Raw genomic sequence first — 10,969 nt, 5'->3', positions numbered from 1 at the left:
TGTTCCTCGCCAAATTATAAATTATTCATTTTTGTGAAGATCGACAAATATCTTCGCCATCAACTCTGGATGTGTGACTCGAGCCCAATTTATTTGCGCACGAGGAACATCGCACTATGAACCTGGGTAACCGAAGCTTTATTCCTCACCATGGATGAAATCAGTGGCAAGTGACATCTGAATTCCCCCACCCCACTGTTCACTGACCAGCATGGCGAAGTATGGTCAAACAGCCTCTTTAAAGGCATAACATGGAGATGCCGTTATCCAACGGTAGGTTGACAAAGGGTTGGCGATTATTTGATTGTATGTGTAATATATTCAAATATTTCATTTGTCAGTATTTATGCATCTGCACCCTATATCATACAGATAATACCAATTTAAAGCTTTCCTCGAGACACATTGTTATTTTGTGTTTTAGTATCAAATAAAATGTTATAAGACACTCCAGCCTGCTTTCACTGGCCCGTTTCATGAGTTTGACCTATGCCCACCTTAAATAACTGTCCAATACAAATTCTGTTGTGTTTTGAAAATCGTGTCCCTCCCTAACTTATTTTCTTTTGTTCAGATAATTTGTGTACGTGACTTTTTTGTGTTTCAAATTAATCTGTAACAAAAACTTTACTGCCATTTTAAGTTGTTCAGTAATTTCAAGTAATATATTAACATTAGTTGTAAAAACTAATTCTGCAGAAATTAAGACATCGTAAATAAAATGTTACAAACGATGATGTATGACACAAGGAGATAGAACAAGGAACACATGGATGAGAGAACAAATTAAATTCAGAGACACTGTATTGCCTGTTAAGTGGTCTTGGGCGGAACACATTGCAAGAAGGGCTGATGGCTAATGGAGTAAATCAATAACAGTGGCAACCAGATAAACTATCAACTACTTAAAACGAAACTATTTTTATTTTACCAGCTAAGGCTGACTGAGCTATAGAGTCCTATTTCAGAAGCGACCTGGCCACAAATGAAAGCTCAAAGAAGTGGCTTATCATGTGGAAATGTATAGCAATCAAATACTGTAAATGCATGTTTCTAAATGTGGAGGGAAAAACCGGAGAAAAATCCACTCGACCACGGGGAGAACGTGCAAACTCTAAATATACAGGCATCAGGGTCGGGATTGAACACACGTCCTCCTGCATACCCGGCGAGGTAGTTAACATCTCACCACTGTGGCACCCCAGACGAAGCCACTATACCCGAGAGGACATCCACCATAGATTTGTTATGATGAGATTAGCTCATGTGTAGGAACAATAAGGATTGTGGCATTTCTGAAACTAGCCTTGTATTAATAAACGAGTATATCTTCATGTAGTTTTTGGAAATCATGCATTAATAATGCGTGCACATGTAAACAAAGTAAGTATTACCTTCGGTTGATGTTGGTCTCGGTGGGATCGGTCCATTTTTTCTTTTGGTGGAAGATTTACCTATCGGATAATAATTTTACAAATGGCATCTAAAGGCAGTGCATTAACATTGTCTGAGCAGAGAACCACGGTTCCGTCAAAGGCTACTCAATAACACATGTGTTTCCTGAAAGTGATTGTTTTTCATTGGGAGTCCATAGATCCGCACTCGTGCATGATTGTTTTGTTATTTGAATACAATTAACGGCCTTCCAGAATTGTTAGAAATCGATGCAACCTGAAGTTAAATCATGAGGGTCAGAATGTAGATTTATTTTAATGCATTACCTTTGATGACGTCGAGCTTCGTTTCATAGAATTCCCCAGGAATGGTTAGCTCACACAGGTAAACACCTGCATCTTTACCATTGACATCATTAATTACCAATGATGCAGTTCTATTTTTGAAATATTTTGTTCTCATACTATCAATTGAGAGAGGGTAGTATGGTTGTCCTTGTAGAGCAACATGCCAGTTAACACTTCCGTTGATTTGTCTTGCAGAATTGGTTTGGCAGGGAATCGAGATATGTTCCCCAATTCTAGCTTTTATATTTTTGTTCATCTTCACACCTGCAGACAAAAATAAGCGCATTTTACCAACAGTGCTTCAATATTTCGATTTAAAGCTTTCGTGACTGCAGGGATTCATCTTCTTGGTTCTTTCGGTAAAGTCACGTAGAAGGGAAATAATAATAGAAGGGAAATAATAAAATAATAAAAATAAAACACAATAAAAATAATTCTCACGTCGTGAGAAAAAATAATTTCTCACGTCGTGAGAATTAATTTAAATAATTTCTCACGTCGTGAGAATTATTTTTTATTTTATTATTTCCCTTCTACGTGACTTTACCGAAAGAACCAAAAAAAAAAGTGCTGCAATAATCACATTTATTGGTACCTCAGCCAGTACACATGATAAGCCGAAAACCCCCGTCTGTCAGCCATGCCCAATCACTCGTTCCACCCAAACAGTGAGTGGGGCTAACCCTTCATGATGTTGGCCCCACTTATTGCGAATAGGTCCAACCTACTATTGTGCCAACCATGCCCACTTCACAGCCCCATTATTTGCGTATGAATGTATGTTGCACTTCTTGAGCACCGTATGTAGCCAACCATGCGAATTGTGAGGCCATGAAATTTAACAATAGGACAAAATAAAAAAATGTTGCAAGCTTTTGGACTTCAAAACAGCCTTTTTGAGACCAGGAAATGTTTAGTGGCCTTACCATTCTCAAAAGCACCATACCTATGCATAACACTTAGCCACTCGTGGAAATTCCACATTCTAGTTATCGCTCAAAAATTGTGTAGCTTCAGCCCGAGAAAGAGGTGATTTGAATTGGTGAAGCAGGATATAACGGACTGTGGAGTGGATGTGAAGATTGCCCAATTTAGGAATGACTGTAAAAGTAGGACCCAGAAAGCACCCCCCCCCCCCTCCAAATGAGTGAAATGACAGGTACCGTAGTCCATAAGTCCAGACCAGATATCCCACCTGCCGGTACTGCCTGAGGTGGCATCATTTTGGTGGTTCACATTTCTGGCCAACAGCAGTCAATTTTGTGATAACCATTTCGATTTATGGATCATCAAATATCAAGTATTCCACTCGTATTTACACTAAATTAATCAATTGGTATGACTAAATATTTGCTATCTTTGGTGGTACCAATTTCTTCTGTGGCCCATGCGCTAAATGAAAGGATCCCCTGAACTGGAGTTAATTTGAGTCCAATTCATGGTCCCACTTTCACCGACTAGAACCCTTTGAGATAACGACCATCAATTTGGAAAAACGTAGATTGTAATTATCACAACTTCTTTCAATAAACTTACATAATAATGCAATAATAGAAACATGTATTCGTGTTAATTTTGGTATAGTATGTGCTTTGTTAAAAATTAATGTGTTTGCGTGTTACTTTTCTTACCTTTGATTATGAGAATATCTGTATCAACAAAGAAAACTTCAGATTTACATGACCATTGACATCTGTGCAATCTAGAGCCCATCCAGTCAGGATTTTCAATGGTAAGGGAGTGGTTATCATGTTTAATGTATTTATTGACATGCGTTTCTTTGTCACTATCATCGTTAATGGGTTTCCATGTATCTGTAAAGACATACCAAACAATAAAGCTAACTTGACCCGTGCAGATTGTCAGGCAATGAAGGAGGATATTTTGGTGTTCTTTTGCTTTGACTTGCTCAGTTTTTCCAGGGATATTGCCTGCAGGGCGTGACAAAACAACCACAACAAGACGATACTCAATGCACATGCATTACACATGAAATGTTACATTTCTGAGAAATACAGTACAGTATGAATAAAGGCAAGTTTCCCAGAAATGTACGTTTTTTTCTGTTATGAAAACAATCATTATTTAGTGCCCCTTTATCGATCCACTACTATATGAAGGCCTCCAAATGCATCGTCAGTCATGAGGGAATGTATCACTATTTTTCACCACTCTGGTCAGAGCGGGATAGTTGTGGTCAGGAATCGAACACATGTGGCTGGGTTCTGAGTGAAATGTGTTAAGCACTGCCCCAGCACTCCTCCCTATGTGTGAGGCAGTGTTGATAATATTATCTGTAATACATTTTTTAAAATCATAAGTTATGCTATCAAGACCATAAGGACGAGCCATTTCGACTGAACCACATCTGATTCTTATTCACTTCAGACTGCATCATCATCATAATTAGCCATGATCAATCCAAAGCTGGATGAAAGCCTCCCCAACCATTTTACGATCCTGTGATGTGTTAATTCACCGAGCACTTGCACACGAGCTGATTTTATCACTCCACTGCCTCTGTGGGTGTGCTGTGGAACGCGTTCCATTCCCCGGCTGCCACTCAATCATCACCCTTAACCATTGGTCGTCATTCCTTCTAGCGACACGCCCTGCCCAAACTCACATTTATATTGACAACATTTGTTTGAACACACAATGCCTGTCTGGGTTATTCATCTTTCAGTCTCATCAGTCGAATCAAGCTTGTTAAACAAACACTGCCCGTGTACCAGATGCTACTGTCAAGAATATTCCATTCAGGGACGCCCATCGGCGCAATACAACAATACAGCATGTACTGATAATTGTTTTTTTACCCTTCTCTCTGGCAGCAAAACTGACACCTTTTTACAAGGAGTCATGTTTGCATAGACCGCAATACCTGCAGTCATAATACAAACAAAAGACATAACTCTGATAATGTGCACTGTCCTTGAAGTTGATTGGTCCACACCCGAGACAGCTTTCCTTTTTGGCGTCATCTGGTCCAACCCATGTGAGACTAGGCTCTAAGGAAAGCTGTCTCTGGTGTGGACCAATCAACTTCAAGGACAGTGCACATTATCAGAGTTATGTCTTTTGTTTGTATTATGACTGCAGGTATTGCGGTCTATGCAAACATGACTCCTTGTAAAAAGGTGTCAGTTTTGTTGCCAGATAGAAGGGTAAAAAAACAATTATCATATTTTTACTGGTAAATGAGGTTCCCATAGTGTACAGCATGTACTGTTGTGGATCATTCTAGGGAATGCAACAAATGTAGTATGTATCTCTAAAAAAATATTCTTCAGTCCATTAGCCAGTTGTCTTTCTAACTCATGTTAATTTGCAATCATCAGCAGTATTTATTGAGACAAAAATCCAAACCAAACTCAGTATTCATGTTGTGACCACCAACACAAACACATATTGTTTTATACGAGGCTGAATGTGTTGATGTGACACACGAGGTTAAAATAAGTCCAGCTTGTATTGTTGGTTAATGCAAGTCCGGAAGGCCAATCGAGTGAGGGACTGAAGTGTTTTGTTATTTGGAGAAGTGGTTAGAGGTCTATTTATTTTGTTACCCAGAAGGCTCCACAACAGTGCATAATGCGCTTTTTATTTTTGCTTTGTTTATAACCTTTACTGATGCAACTTTATTTTACCAGCTAAGGCCCACTGAGCTGTATAGCTCTTTTCCAGAAGCGACCTGGCCAGACATGATAGCCCAACGAAGTAGCTTATCACGTGGACTTTGATCGCAGCCAAATAATCTAGGCGCACGTTTCTAAATGTGAAGGGAAAACCGGAAGACTGGAAGAAAAATCCACGTGACCACGGGGAAAAAATGCCGAATCCAAATATACAAACGTCGGGGTCGGGATCGATCCCACGACCTCCTGTATGCCAGGCGATGTAGTTAATCAGATTTACGATTCAAGTTACGCTGAGTTTATTGCATCGAGGCCCATATATCAATGGCCAGTTTATCAGGCATTAAATACCTCATTCTCTGTTGGCCCAGTGCAGCCCTAGACACCTTGGTACGAGTTCAGTCAGACAGATTTAATGTGCATAACAAACCGGTGATTGACATGGACAATCGAAATTAATATGCTTTAATTTGCAAAGAAAAAGTTCAGACCACACAGGGTAAAGAGAGGTCACGATCTCGCCACGCTTCAGACTTGCTCTGAAAAGAAGGTGCGCATTCGAAGGGGGCTACGTACTCATGACAGGAGCCCAACCAGCGACGATGCAGGCGACACGGAGCCAAACAGATGATCCAGCCATGTCCAGCTACACACCTCTCACTTCCTTGTGTAACGTTCAGTGCAAAAAAAAGCCCGTTGTTTGTTTCCTCTTTCTTGCTGGTGTGTGGGGAGTTTCCCTTGTGTTTCCGCTGTGGTCCCACCTCCATGTATGTTGAACATGTTTTCCTCAACCAAATAGGCTGCCGGAAAATTTAAAAATAAATGTCAGTACGAGCTTAACACCATTGAACGCATGATATTGCCTTGCTGCAGTAGCACAGCTGGAAAAAACAGTTTTCTGATGATCTTTTTCACGTGATTGTAATGAAGATCCAGCTCAACGCCTTAACATTGAATTCATTAAGTACGTTGTCATTCCTCAATATCTGTTATATCGAGAGCTCGATTCACGTTGTGGCAATTTTTCCTTATTTTTGGCAAACGTGTGCCGATGTCTTCATCACATTCGATGGAGGAAATAACTAAGATTTTACCTATTCATATAGAGTTTTTTTCATGCTTTTGCATAGTTCAAAATTGAGTTGTAAAATCCACAAAAGTTATTGCCCCAAATGAATGAGAAAATATTTTACCTGATTCAACCGGGCAAGAAAATGCCGCCGATTAAAAAGCTGATGGGAATTGTGGCTTTGCATGCTTGCCCTGCCGATTGACTGAGCCGACCAATCAGGCTCGATCCATCTCACACACGAACGAACTCACATTCCAAGTCTCGCAGACACACACATCAGAATGTGTGTACAATATTTGAAATGTAAGTAATGGTTCACAAAATCACTTTTACGGACACGACAATGTGTGCGCGATTTATTAGTGGCACTAAGCCAAAGGCTGCTTTAAAATCATCATCATCTTTGTCTTCATCATGCCAGTAATCTACATTTATATGGGTTATATAGGAGATAAAAAGATAATGCCGCTCGACTAATTTAAAGTACTGTAAGAACTCCACTGCCGAACCAGGGCTGTTCATCAGCACACTGCCCTGGTATGGAAATGCCGCCACTCACTCTGAAATTACTCTATTACTGTACTCATAGAAGGTTGAGGGGTTGGTGTGTTTGATGACTTAAAATTCCCAGGTAAGTGGGGCTGATGGTATGGCCCCACTTCTTAGTGGCACCCTTCAGGTTCAGCAAAAGGATCTCCAACCTATTTTTACCGTATTATCAGCTAACATTAAATGGTTTACAAGTTGGGAACCATCTCTTGACCACACCCTGGGATTGAACAGCCTCCAATTGTATTTGTACCAGATAAAAATTGCTCTGGTGCAGCCATGGAAAGCTTCCAAAACTACGTACTGAAAAAAAAGTTACATATTGTGAGGACCAGAGACTGCACCCCAAGGTGATGGCTCTGACTCCTGCCCACGCAGCTTTACCCAGGCCTGTTTGCCTTCATGACGGACCTGAATTATCTATTTGTTTTCTCATTTGTATTACATAGGCGAAAGCTACTGTGAAAAGTATTAGGTTGCTATGATGAGATTGGATTTTGTTTGCGGCTAGATGGATTGTTGCATCACAATAACATAAGAGATACGTTATTTAATGTTAAATGTTTCAACTAAAAAAACCCTTGCGATGGAACATCTCATTTGAAAGGGTGTTCAGGTCGTTGATTGACACACACATAGCAAACTCGCAACGACACGTACACAAACATTCTAAATCTATAAATACCGTGGTGACAACTTTAGCTGACTTTATTTCAGCAGTGGATAAATGCATGGCTAATGATGATAATGGCAACTCTACTCCAAACAGTACATGAAGGAAGTGTGGTATCTCGCACTGGAATTTGGCCGGAACCCACTGACCACGCAAGCAACTGCTACTTCTGCATGGTGGACCCTTTCAAACGTCGGACTGGCAAGAATGCACCTGCTATCACGTATCCGGACCTTCCTTCATCCATCGCCCTAGTGCCACACTGCCATGAGCTCCCCGTACCCAATCCTCCGGAGAGAGAGCAGCCGTCTTTAGAAGAGAGCAGCAAGTCAGAGAGCGAGGAAGACGTTGTAGATCCAGATGACAATTGCAGAGGTAGAGCTGAGGAGAGAAACTCATACTACCCCAACCGAAAATACCTCAACGACTTGATCAGAGATCTTGGTCTCACCAAGTCCAATGCTGAGCTTTTGACGTCTAGGCTCAAGCAGTGGAACTTGTTGGATGAAATTGTGCAAGTCGCAGATCAGAGGAAGCATCACCAACCTTTTTGCAGCGTCTTCACCCGTCAAGATGAGCTCTGCTTCTACCACAATGTGACCAGTCTGTTCGAGCCAATCGGAATCGCCTGTAACCAGAATTAATGGCGCCTCTTCATTGACAGCTCATCCAGGAGCCTCAATTACAACAGCATCAAGACGATTCTGGACGCCTTGAAGTATGATGCGTATGGCTGGGAGGTCATCGGAGACTTCAAAATAGTGGCATTCCTGATGGGTCTCCAAGGCAGTTTTACCAAGTTTCCCTGCTATCTTTGCCTTTCAGACAGCAGGGACACCAAGGCGCACTACCACAGACGGGACTGGCCACAGCGGACCGAGTTCTCTGTGGGGAGGAACAACGTCAAGTGGGAGACACTGGTGGACCCCGGAAGGTGCTGATGCCACTACTGCACATCAACTTGGGCCTTATGAAACAATTTGTCAGAACTGTAGATAAGGAGTCGGGAGCCTTCAAGTACCTTCAAGATTTCTTGCCTAAGCTGTTTGAGGCAAAGGTCAAAGCCGGTGTCTTCGTCGGACCACAGATAAAGAAGATCCTGGAGTGCAATGAATTCCCCAAGAAGCTCACTAGTAAGGAAAAAGCAGCTGGGGACAGCTTTGTCGCAGTGGTTCGTGGCTTCCTGGGCAATCACAAGGTCGAAACCTATGTGGAGCTGGTGGAGACTGGTGAAGAACTACGGCACAATGGGGTGTAGGATGTCCCTCAAAGTCCATATCCTTAATGCTCATCTTGATAAATTCAAGGAAAACATGGGACCGTACTCGGAGGAGCAAGGCAAGCGCTTCCACCAGGATATACTGGACCCTGAATGCCGCTACCAGGGACAGTACAACGAGACTACATTTGGGGGCTGATTCGTGATAAGTGATTTACAGTATAATCGTAAATCTCGGAAAACTACTCACTTCTAAATCTTTTGTAGTCATTTTTTTATTGCTTTAGTATAAATACATGTTAATTTTGATTAATATGTTGTTTTTTCTGACTTTATGTGAACGAAAAGACACAAATTCGCCCGTTTTCTCATTGAAAATAGGTAAGTTTCTAAATATCACTGTCCTGGTCACAAAAACAAAGTTTGTGGGGAATAATAGCCATCTTCTATACTTTTTAGGCATAAGCAATTACAAAATAACAGGAACAAAAATTGTGTTACATAGTGTAATACTGGTAGGAACCTCCTGGTTACATCAGCCCACAGGGGATTATTGTGTCCGTCCGTCGTGCAGGGAGGGGCTGGGTGAGGAGGGAGGGGCCAGGATGGGGAGGGGCTGGGTGGGGAGGGTGGGGCTGGGTGGGGGGTGGGAGGGGTGGGGCTGGGTGGGGGGTGGTAGGGAGGGGTGGGGCTGGGTGGGGAGGGGCTGGTCACCCCGTGGTGCCCTTATAAAACTCAACGTTTAACCTACTCACGCCGGCTTGTGCCCGCCCTCACAGTCGGGCATATTTGCGGAATACACCACGCCGCCGTTGACCCTGGCCATTGACCGAGCAACCTAAAGTTCCTACCAGCTCCCTCCGCAGGAATGTGTTCAATGCCGAGTCCTCTTTTAATAAAATTGTTTTGCGTGCATTCCTTGCATCGTGCAGTAGGTGGAGCCTTTGCCCAAAAGATAATGCACAAATGCTGGACTGCCGAATTGTTTTCTACCAGCGTTGAATTTTACCAAGTATATCGTCTGATATAGCGATGTTTTGCATTGCCCTTGTGACAACATTGTTATACATCGACGAGCTACAAATCTAGCGACGTTCTGGGATGAAGATATTGTGAAAATTTAGGATTCCAGTAAGTTTTAACTATCATGTATTAGTTTCATGTGCTCAATTCTCGAAGTGTCGTCGAGTGCCATGTTTAATGACTTAACACCGATATGTTTAGCCACGTCTAGAGACTGGGGTTAATTTTGTGGCATTCTGCTGCAAGGAGTTGGTAACACAATGTCGACTGCTTGGCTGGAAATAACCAACATTTCCATGTAATAAATATTTCACGATACAGTTATCCCTCTCATCAAATTAATAATCAGCTTCAAGATCGGTAGTTTTGCACGGAAAATAACACCGAACATTTCAAATCTTTAAAACATCCTGCCTCAGCAGCTTTCCCGATATGTTTTTCTCCTGATGACGATTGCTTGTGTTGCGATCGAAACTTCGTAGTTTTTTGTTTGTTATTTTCTTTGTACCTATAGACGCGACTTTTACCGAAAGACCCAAGAATATCACTAAACAGTTTTGGCTCCTGAGTTAGTTGCTTTGCCTTGCAATTGCCAACGTAAAAAAATAATATGTTTCAAGCACCCTTATTCAGCTGCACTTAATTGCACAAGCTACTCTGCTTAGCATTATTCCATTTGAGTGCATTAAACATGCAGCCTCTGCAGCACTCCCACTGAGTGATTATAGCGTTTTATTATGAACGAGGTACAATAGTAGCACTTGTTTAATTCAGACCAATGCATACATTTTGACATCAAAGCATTATAAGTGAAATGTTTTGCTGAATCAATGATGGCTAATTGTGCTATAGGCTCGCTGAGTGATGTCTGACTCATTGTGAACTCTGTTAACCGTGGAAAGATAAAATGAATACTTCCCGGTGCAGCCATATGTGTACATCCCTTCATTTCATGGGAAATAATACAGTTATGACATACAAATGTGAGATCATAGGTAAAAAGTTAATGATATTGGCTACATTTTCAAAAGGAAATGTTTACACCGTATAATG

The 10,969-nt window shown here is 41.6% G+C and overlaps 1 long non-coding RNA gene across 1 annotated transcript; it reads right to left on the bottom strand.

Moving 5' to 3' along the window:
- Positions 1-1,733: 1,733 nt before the first annotated feature.
- On the bottom strand, positions 1,734-6,032 carry LOC133346298 (uncharacterized). Its single transcript, XR_009755545.1, has 3 exons — positions 5,957-6,032; positions 3,374-3,673; positions 1,734-2,006 (listed from the first exon to the last, which is right to left on the bottom strand). It is a non-coding gene; the product is annotated as an uncharacterized LOC133346298 (long non-coding RNA).
- Positions 6,033-10,969: the final 4,937 nt, after the last annotated feature.

The sequence above is a fragment of the Lethenteron reissneri genome, chromosome 24 (genome assembly GCF_015708825.2).
Source record: "Lethenteron reissneri isolate LAM-NWPU_2019-01 chromosome 24, ASM1570882v1, whole genome shotgun sequence".
In the NCBI taxonomy this organism is placed as follows: domain Eukaryota; kingdom Metazoa; phylum Chordata; class Hyperoartia; order Petromyzontiformes; family Petromyzontidae; genus Lethenteron; species Lethenteron reissneri.
The sequence above is the reverse complement of the archived record's forward strand: the minus strand, read 5'-3'. Positions and strand labels throughout refer to the sequence as shown.